The sequence below is a fragment of the Triticum aestivum genome, chromosome 3D, assembly GCF_018294505.1.
Source record: "Triticum aestivum cultivar Chinese Spring chromosome 3D, IWGSC CS RefSeq v2.1, whole genome shotgun sequence".
NCBI classification, from domain to species: Eukaryota; Viridiplantae; Streptophyta; class Magnoliopsida; order Poales; family Poaceae; genus Triticum; species Triticum aestivum.
Window position 1 is genome coordinate 314565357 of NC_057802.1, and position 9454 is coordinate 314574810.

Below are 9454 nucleotides of genomic sequence, written 5' to 3' on the forward strand. Positions count from 1 at the left end.
CCTGACCGCACTACCGCAGTCGGGTGTTTGCCATTGTTGGTCTCACCAACGATACGCAACCTCAGGGTGAACAAGATGTTGGTTGACGGCGGGGCCGGCTGAACCTGATCTCGCCTATCGTGATCAAAAGGTTGCAAATCCCTGATGGAGACCTCGAGGAAACAAGCATGTTTCAAGGGGTCAATCCGGGGAGGAGCCAGCCGAAGGGAAAGGTCACACTGCCCGTGACATTTGGAGGAGAGTTGAACTACAAGACGGAGAGGATCGTCTTCGACGTGGCCGAGATCCCCTTGCCCTACAACGGGATCCTCGGCTGCCCGGCACTAGCTAAGTTCATGGCGGCGTCACACTACGCCTACAACATGCTAAAGATGCCCAGGCCGTTGACCATCATCTCCGTCCCCTCCGACAAGAAGGACGCGCTGATCTGCGCTGACCAACTCTACCGGGAAGCAGTTGCAGCAGCTGCCGTCAAGGCACCTGCTCCTGCCGCTGAAGGCCCGGGAGGGAAGAAGGAGCCCGGCAAGACCTCTCGCACCCACTCCGGCAAGCGCACCTCCTCGGAGTGTTGTGCTACCGTTGAGGACGTGCCAGAGAGCTCTACCGACAAGAGCAAGAGATCCAGAGCCGAGCCACCGCAGACCAAGAAGGTGCCCGTCGGGGAGGATGGCACGGGAGGGGCCTTCACCATAGGCTCCACCCTCGACAGCAAATAGGAAGGCGCGCTCTTCACCTTCCTGCGGGAAAATGTCGACGTGTTTACATGACAAGCGTCCGACATCCCCGGTGTTCCCAGGGAGGTGATTGAGCACCACCTAGCTATCTGCCCCCACGCATGGCCCGTCAAGCAGAAGGTCAGAAAGCAGGCTCTGGAGAGGCAGGAGTTCATCACAGAGGAGATCAGGAAGTTGGAAGCGGCAGGTTTGGTGAGAGGAGTGTTCCACCCGACGTGGTTGGCCAATCCGGTAGTGGTGCGCAAGGCGAATGGGAAGTGGAGGCTGTGTATTGATTACACAGATATTAATAAGGCTTGTCCTAAGGACCCCTTCCCGTTGCCGCGCATCGACCAGATTGTTGACTCCATAGCCGGGTGTGATCTGTTATCATTCCTCGACGCCTACTCAGGCTACCACCAGATCTATATGACAAGAGAGGATGAAGAGAAGACAACGTTCATCACCCCATGTCGTACGTATTGCTTTTTACGGATGCCTTTCGGGTTGAAGAGCGCTGGCTCAACATTTGCAAGAGCAGTCCAGATTGGTTTTGAACCTCAGCTCCATAGAAATATGGAGGCCTACATGGATGACATAGTGGTCAAAACCAAAGATGGGCCAACTCTTGTGCAAGATCTAGAAGAGACGTTTGCCAACCTGCGCAAGATCAACCTCAAGCTGAACCCTGAGAAGTGTGTCTTCGGCGTTCCGTCCGGCAAGCTTCTCGGGTTCTTTGTGTCACAGCGCGGGATCGAGGCAAACCCAGACAAAATCAAGGCTATTGAGCAGATTGAGGCACCCAAGCGGATCAAAGATGTGCGTCGGCTCACCGGCTGCGTTGCCGCCATGAGCCGGTTCATCTCAAAGTCCGCTGAGCGCGCCCTTCCTTTCTTCAAAGTCTTGAAGAAGGCGGGCCCAATGGAGTGGACCCCAGAAGCCGAGGCAGCATTGCACGATCTGAAGAAATACCTTTCCTCCACGCCAATACTGGTTGCGCCTAAACCACAAGAGCCGTTGCTGCTATATCTGGCGGTGACGAATCAAGTGGTCCGTGCCGCACTGGTGGCACAGAGGGAGGTCGACGAGGAGGCAGTGACGGCGGCAGAACCAGCGGATGGCAAGCCAAAGATTCCCCCGGCAGGGCCTGGTGCCGGCAAGGCGCGGCCCCCGGCAGAGTCTGATGCCACCAAGGCAGTGCCCGCGCAGTCGAGTGCAGTGGTGCAGAAGAAGAAAATGATGCAGCACCCAGTTTACTTTGTCAGCTCCCTCTTGCAGGGGGCTAGGTCGAGGTATTCCGGTGTGCAAAAATTGCTCTTCGGCCTCCTTATGGCCTCGAGGAAGCTGCGTCATTACTTCCAAGCCCACGAGATCACTGTCGTCACCCGCCTCCCATTGCAACGGATACTGCATAACCCAGATGCAACCGGAACGATTGTGGAATGGGCCTTGGAGCTATCAAGTTTCGGATTGAAGTTTGAAAGTACCTCAATAATCCAGAGCAAAGTCTTGGCGGAGTTCGTTGCGAATGGACCTCAACGCTTGACGAAGAAATCCAGGAGACCACTCTCCTCGGCAAGGAAGCAAACCGCGGCTGGATCATGTACTTTGATGGGGCTTTCTCACTGCATGGCGCCGGTGCCGGTGTGCTGCTTGTCACGCCCACCGGAGAGCACCTCAAGTACGTGATCCAGATGCACTTCCCCAGGGAGATGTCCACCAACAACACTGCTGAGTACGAGGGATTGCTTGCCGGTCTCAGGATCGTGGCAGACCTCGGGGTTAAGAAGCTCATCGTCAGGGGTGACTCGCAGCTTGTTGTTAGGCAGGTCAACAAGGATTACCAGAGCCCATTGATGGAGGCCTACGTAGATGAGGTGAGGAAGCTGGAGGAGCGCTTTGACGGTATTCAAGTGGAGCACGTCCCCCGAATGGAGAACGACATCGCCGATTACCTGTCAAAGCGTGCTGCATTCAAGCTACCTGTGGAACCAGGTACCTTTTTGCTCCATTTAACTCAACCATCCGTCGAGCCATCAACGGGGCAGAACAAGCGGAGGAAGTCAGGTCCCGGCAAGTACTTTCCTACCGAGCCCCCTGGGGCCGCCGGCAAGGGTGCTGCCATGGACGCTGAACCTGCCCAAGAGCAACTGGCTCCGGCAGGGCGTCAAGCCCTGGCCGTAGAGACAGCCGCTCCCATGGTGGAAGAAATGCCTCTGGTCCTTGCCGTCGAGGCCCAGGCTCCGGCATGGGCGCAGCATACCGTCCATTTCCTCCAAACAGGGGAGCTTCCCGAGGAGCAGGAAGAAGCGGAAAAAGTAGCCCGTCGGTCCGCCCTGTACCAGTTCGTCGATGACGTCCTGTACAGGAGAAGGCCAAACGGTGTGAAATTGAAGTGCATCCCCCGGGAGGAAGGACTGGAGCTGTTGGCGGAGATACACGGAGGCATATGTGGCTCCCACATGGGGTCGAGGGCCCTTGCCGGGAAGGCGTTCCGGCAGGGTTTCTTCTGGCCCACCGCCCTCCAGGATGCAACGACACTAGTAACCAAGTGTGAAGCGTGTCAGTTCCATTCAAAGAAGCTTCATCAACCAGCTCAAGCCCTTCAAACAATCCCTCTCTCCTGGCCATTCTCAGTCTGGGGGCTCCATATAATTGGCCCTTTCCCCTGCGCTGTCGGGGGCATTGAGTACTTGTACATTGCGATCGACAAGTTCACAAAGTGGCCGGAGGTGGAAGCAGTGAGAAAGGTGACTGCTCAGTCAGCTGTCAAGTTTTTCAAGGGACTGGTCTACCGTTTTGGTGTGCCAAACAGAGTCATCACCGACAACGGCACGCAGTTCATGAGCCACACCTTCATGCAATACATTCAAGACCTCGGTAGCAAGGTCTGTTTCGCTTCCGTGGCACACCCACGGAGCAACGGCCAAGCGGAGAGGGCAAATGCTGAAGTGTTGCAAGGCCTAAGGACAAAGACTTTTGACAAGCTGCGCAAGAGCAGAAGGCGCTGGATTGATGAATTGCCGGTGGTTCTTTGGTCGATCAGGACGACGCCAAATCGAGCCACCAGCCAGACACCTTTTGCCCTGGTCTACGGGGCAGAAGCAGTTCTCCCCACGGAACTCATATACGGGTCACCTCGAGTGCTCGCTTATGATGAGCTTGAGCAAGAGCAGTTGCGCCAAGATGACGCGACGCTCCTTGAGGAAGATCGTCTTTGGGCGGCTGTGAGAGCAGCGCGCTACCAGCAAGCCTTGCGCCGCTACCATAGCCGCAAGGTTCATGCCCGAAGCTTTGAGGAAGGCGACCTTGTTCTTCGGCGCGTTCAGTCGGCCAAGAATACCAACAAGTTGACGCCGAAGTGGGAAGGCCCTTATCGGGTAATATGAGTCACCAGGCCCGGCGCAGTCCGCCTGCAGACCGAAGATGCCGTCCCAGTGAGCAACTCCTGGAACATCGAGCATCTTCGCAAGTTTTACCCATAAGGCGCGGCTTGCCGGGACTCCCGGCAAGCCACCTTTTGTACAAGCTTTGCCGGCAAGGCATGTGACCCTTTGTACAAAGCCAGGCGCAGACCCTGAGCATAAATGAAGCGCTGGCTCCCTAAGTTATAGCATGCATGCTAGGTCGAGTCTCTTCCTTGGTTAGGGTTGATAGTGCTCAGCAGCGACTAACTCCTAGCTTAGAGGTCGAGTGCGCGTCTATCTGTTTCTCTTCTGTCCTCTTTTGGTTCGCAGGGCACATGAGCACTTCTGCCGAACTACTTGGAAGAAAGAAAACGGACCGGCGTCCCGATCCCGGCAAACCAGAGTCGCTGGGGGCTGCAAGCACAAGGATCCAACCACGGCAAGATGAGATTGCCGGGGAGCTGCAGATCTAGATAAGTCTTCTATCCTCTGTCATGCATTTCGGAATAGAACTGGGGCATGTGAAACCTCGTTTTTATCTCTAGGTTGCCGTGCTCCCCTTTTTCCTATACCTAAGGATTATTTCCTGGGTCCGGATTTGGTTGTAGCCGCGGCGGCAAGGAGGTAGAACGAGGAGCCTAAACCCCACTTCATCCCTGCCTCCACCAAGAGCGCAAGAACGGTCGAGTGGAGTGGGGGGACGGCAAGGCTTGTTGCCGGGCGAAAAACGTTTATCTTAAACAATAACAAGGATTCGCTCCTTGTCGCGGGATTTACCCACGAACGAAAAACCCGGCAAGCATCCCTTTTTCATTAAAAAACATCCCATACAGGTACAGTTCATACGGAATGAAAGACATGAGCAAGGGGATTACAAGTTCTAAATTTAACAAAGGCCCGCAGGCTTACAAACTAAAAAAGAGATAAGATGCCCGTAATCCCTTTCTTGTCCCTCTCCTCAAGAGGCAGGTCAAGGAGGCGAAAGGGCAAAAGGGGCGTCTAGGCGAGCTACGAGCAGCAGAAAGCACCAAGAGAACACCTCGGTGGCCGTCCAAGGGTGGGCCGGTGATGACGGTGCCGGGAAAGGAGCTGGAAGACGAGGCGGAAGGACCGGCAATACGCGATGAAGGCGTCGGTGCCCGCGTACTCTGAGTTGACGGCCTTGCCGCTTGCCCTCTTCCTCTTCCGCAGCCTCCCGACGCCAGCCGCCAAAGGAGACGGCCCCGAGAAGTTCAAGGAGCTGGCCCCGCCCCCGACAAGCCTCTGCCGGAGGAGCGGCCAGGTGCAGATGCTGCTGCTGCCGCACCCGCCCAGGCACGGGGCGTCCGACGCCTAGTCGGACTCATCCCCGTCATCTGCCCTGCTGTCCTCCTCATCACTTTCGCTCGAGGAAGAGCTTCCATCGTCGGAATCTCCATCAGAGGAGCTCTCCACGCAGCACTTCAGGCGAGTTCCGAACGCTCCTAAAACCTTGACGGAGAGCAGGCCGTCCTCCATTAATTTGAAGTAGAGGACGAGCCCCACCGTCAGGCTGTGGATGCGAGTGAATGTCTTCCACCCACGACGGAGGTACATGACCCAAGGAGCCGGGAAGTCGACGTCGACCAGCATGCCCCCATTCCCACAACCCCTCATGTGCAATATGAGGGATTGGGGCCGGTCACGCTCCATCTCCCGAGCGAACGGGGCAGGAAGACGGAGACGACGACGCGGAGGCTGGCGCAGCCTGATGAAGAACTCGCGGGGCTGGTCTCCGACATGGCCTTCCATCGGGAAAGGCACCATTGGCGGGGGTGAAGCCGGCGCGCCGCCCCATCCTCCTCTTCCCCGAGCACTACGACCTCTGCCCCGGCCTTGCCCACGGCCTCGCCCCCTCCCCCTTCCCCTCGCGGCCGGTTCCACCACCACGGGCTCAGGAGGAGGGGGGCACGCTGTCGAGCGGCGACCCTTGCCGCCACCGTCGAGGGACCCGGGTTCCCTTTCTCCATGGCGAGTGAAAGGAAGAAGCAGAAGCAAGAAGAGATAGATGACAGGAGAATGTGGGACGCCATCCCCCCTTCCCCCTGTTTATAAAGGGGCGGGGTCGGGGCTTGGCCGCCCCGCTCGGCCAATCCAGCCACCGGAGGCGCAGGGAATCAAGACCGACCCGCTGCCCCAACCCGCGACGGCCCGGTTTCCCGCCTCCACCGCTTGCCACCCCAGGCGCATGTGTGGCGGACGTGCAGAACTGAGGGGACGGGTGAAGCGACATCTCCCCACCCCGTGATCATGGGGAGTGGACGCCTTGAAGATCGCGGCCCGACCCCATTCAGTAAATGAGCCGCACCTCCACGCCTTCCTCTTTTTACGGGGAAGGCGCGAGCCGCCTCTTTACTGCGATGTGACGCATGCATGCGGAAACCGCCCCACGCATGCCGCCCACGTCACGCACACCCCTCCACGCCGCGCCGCGCGCGCGGATCGTGGGAAGCGCAGCGCGCGAAAAGTCTTACCGTGGTAAAAACCGGCCCGCCTGCCCGCGCACCGTTTTGGGCTTGGCCCAACAACGTGTCACGCTTATGTGTGGCCCAGGCCCGGGGGCTCCTGTCGGTGTACAAAAAAAGGGGTGCGTTTTTGTACCCCTATACCTGTGCACGGGCAGTCGGAGCCGCACCTATGGTCACACCAAGCAGAATAGGGGAGATGAGCCAAGGTAAGACCGAAGCCCAAGACAATCAGAGCAAACGCCAAGACCAAGACCACAAAGAGCAGAGGGACGAAGCAGGTTCCCCCGGCAAGACCCTTGCCGGGGGCAGCCTTAGCAGCCCCGGCAAGACCCTTGCCGGGGCAGCTCGCCCCACACCAACAGAGCGAGCCACCCTTGAGCCCACGGACCCCAACGCCATCATCCACATGGGGCCAGGGCTCGGGAAGGCGCCTCTGTGGTGGCATGCAGATCTTTGTGAAGACATATTCAAGATCAGATGATGATTAGAAGACGACGATCCTCGGCAGGATCCTTGCCAAGGAAGGCCACCAGACCCCTGGCAAGGCCCTTGCCGGGGACGACAGCGCGCCACGGCAAGACCCTTGCCGGGCCACACTGCAAGACCCTTGCCGGCCCCCCCGGCAAGGCCCTCGCCAAGAACGCCAGCAGGGCCACCGCCAGGCCCACGTCAACCAAGCTTCCACCGCCGTTCACATGCAGCTGCCGGCCCAACCAGCTGGGCGGGCACCTGCGTGGCAACATGCAGCTCCCAGGCCAACTCATCGAGCGCCTGCGTGGCGGCATGGAGATCTTCGTGAAGGCTCCACCACCGCGCCACCTCAGCTGCCTGCCTGCCTACATGGCGCCGCACGCATCACTGGCCGAGGCGCGTGTCGAAGCGAGGAGGAGCGGCGACGGACGGGACGGGCCTCGCCCCCGTCCCCGATAAAGCAAGAGGACACCTAAGCTACGCATTAAATGTGTCTTGTCCTGTAATAAGAGCGATAAGCTCAGGGCGCTGTACGCCTTTCCACCTCCTGTGTGCCACTGTGGCAGCCCCTTCCGACTATAAAAGGAGGCCCATGGCATACTGGAGAAGGATTCGGCTCTTTCGAACCACGCACTCACCACAGCTAGTTCGTGAGCTCAAGAACTCTCTGAAATACACCCACCAAAGCAGGACTAGGGTTTTACGCATCCTCGCGGCCCGAACCTGGGTAAACGATTCTTGTGCTGTCTACTAGCCCTGCTCTTCTTGCAACCCTGTGCCCCGGCAACCGTAGTAAGGATTCTTGTGATCCCATAGGTGTCATTCCACACCGACAAGTGTTATCAGGTTGAGAAGCTTATTAAGAGATAAAGAGAAGAGTATGAGAAGTGCAACAAGGAAAAGGGTCAGAATGTCGTTGGCGGTAAGGGCCGAGGCGGTGAAGTAAATCGCCCCGGCAAACCCTTCAGGAACCAAGGAAAACCCGCCAGAGGTCGAGAGAAGGAAACCTGTGATGATGAGAGATGGAGGGGATGAAGAGGAAACCAGTGAGCGGGAGTTTCGAAAGGCTACTGATGCCCTGTGCATTGACGGGGGTGCATCTTTGCACACCTCTCACCGCCAACTCAAACGGTGGGCACGAGAAGTCAATGTCGTGGAACTAGTGCCAGAGGGCCGGAAGCCGCTCAAATGGTCACACACGCCCATCATCTTTGACGAAGAGGATCATCCTAACCGTACTACTGTGGTAGGATGTTTGCCATCGTTGGTCTCTCCAACAATCGGCAACCTCAAGGTCACAAAAATGTTGGCGGACGGCGGGGCCGGGTTGAATCTGATTTCCTCGGCAGTCATCAGCAAACTTCAGATAGCAAAAGAAGAGTTGAAAGCCACTGGCATGTTTCAAGGAGTTAATCCCAACAGGAGTCATCCTAAGGGAAAGATCACATTGCTGGTGATGTTTGGGGGAGAGCTGAACTACCGGACCAAGAAGATTGTGTTTGATGTGGTCAACCTCCCCCTGCCGTACAATGGGATTCTTGGACGCGCAGCCCTGGCTAAATTCATGGCGGCATCCCACTATGCCTATGTCACATCCCTAGTTCTGGTATGACCTAGGTTGGCCTTCATGTTTGCATCATGTTTAAATTTCATTTAAATTTGAAATGGGGATTTGTGAAACCCTCAGAAATCATTTCTGGAAGTGACCCAGATAAAAAGTGCTCCAAAAAGGTCCAAGAAAATGTTCATGTTGCTCTCTGAAAATATTGGTCAGAGGTAAAAATCAAACCAATATTTTTAGGAGCTCACAAATATTTATTTTGGCCATTTGGAATTAATCCAATATTTCTTTGCATTGGATATAAATATGTTATATATTTTATATATGTCCAAAAATTCTGAATTTTGGTGAGGGGCTTTGGAATAATCCCTTAGGTCCCTGCAGAAATTGTCAGAAGAAAATAAAATGATTTAGTATTTTACTAAATCAGAACAAATGTCAGAAAAATAGAAAACAGAAAGAAAACTTACCTGGGCTTACCAGGCCGGCCTAGTGGACTGCCAGCCCACGAGGCCCAGGCGCCAGTCACCCCTAACCTCCTGCCAGTAGGCAGGAGGGCGTGTGGCAATGGCGCGCACGCACGCGCTCGGCCAGCTCCTGCTTGCCGCTGCTGCTGGAGGCCGCTGCGAGCGCCATGCACCCCCCGTCCCCTCTCACTTTCCCCCCGAGTGGATCCCCTCCTCTGCTCCCTCCCCCTCGCTCTTTCTCTCACCGCACCGAAGCGCTACCGTCGCCGCAGCTCACCGCCGACGCGCTCCCCGCCATCCCCTAGCCCCTCCGTCGAGTCCACGAGCTCCGCGCCGTCGCCTGCTACCT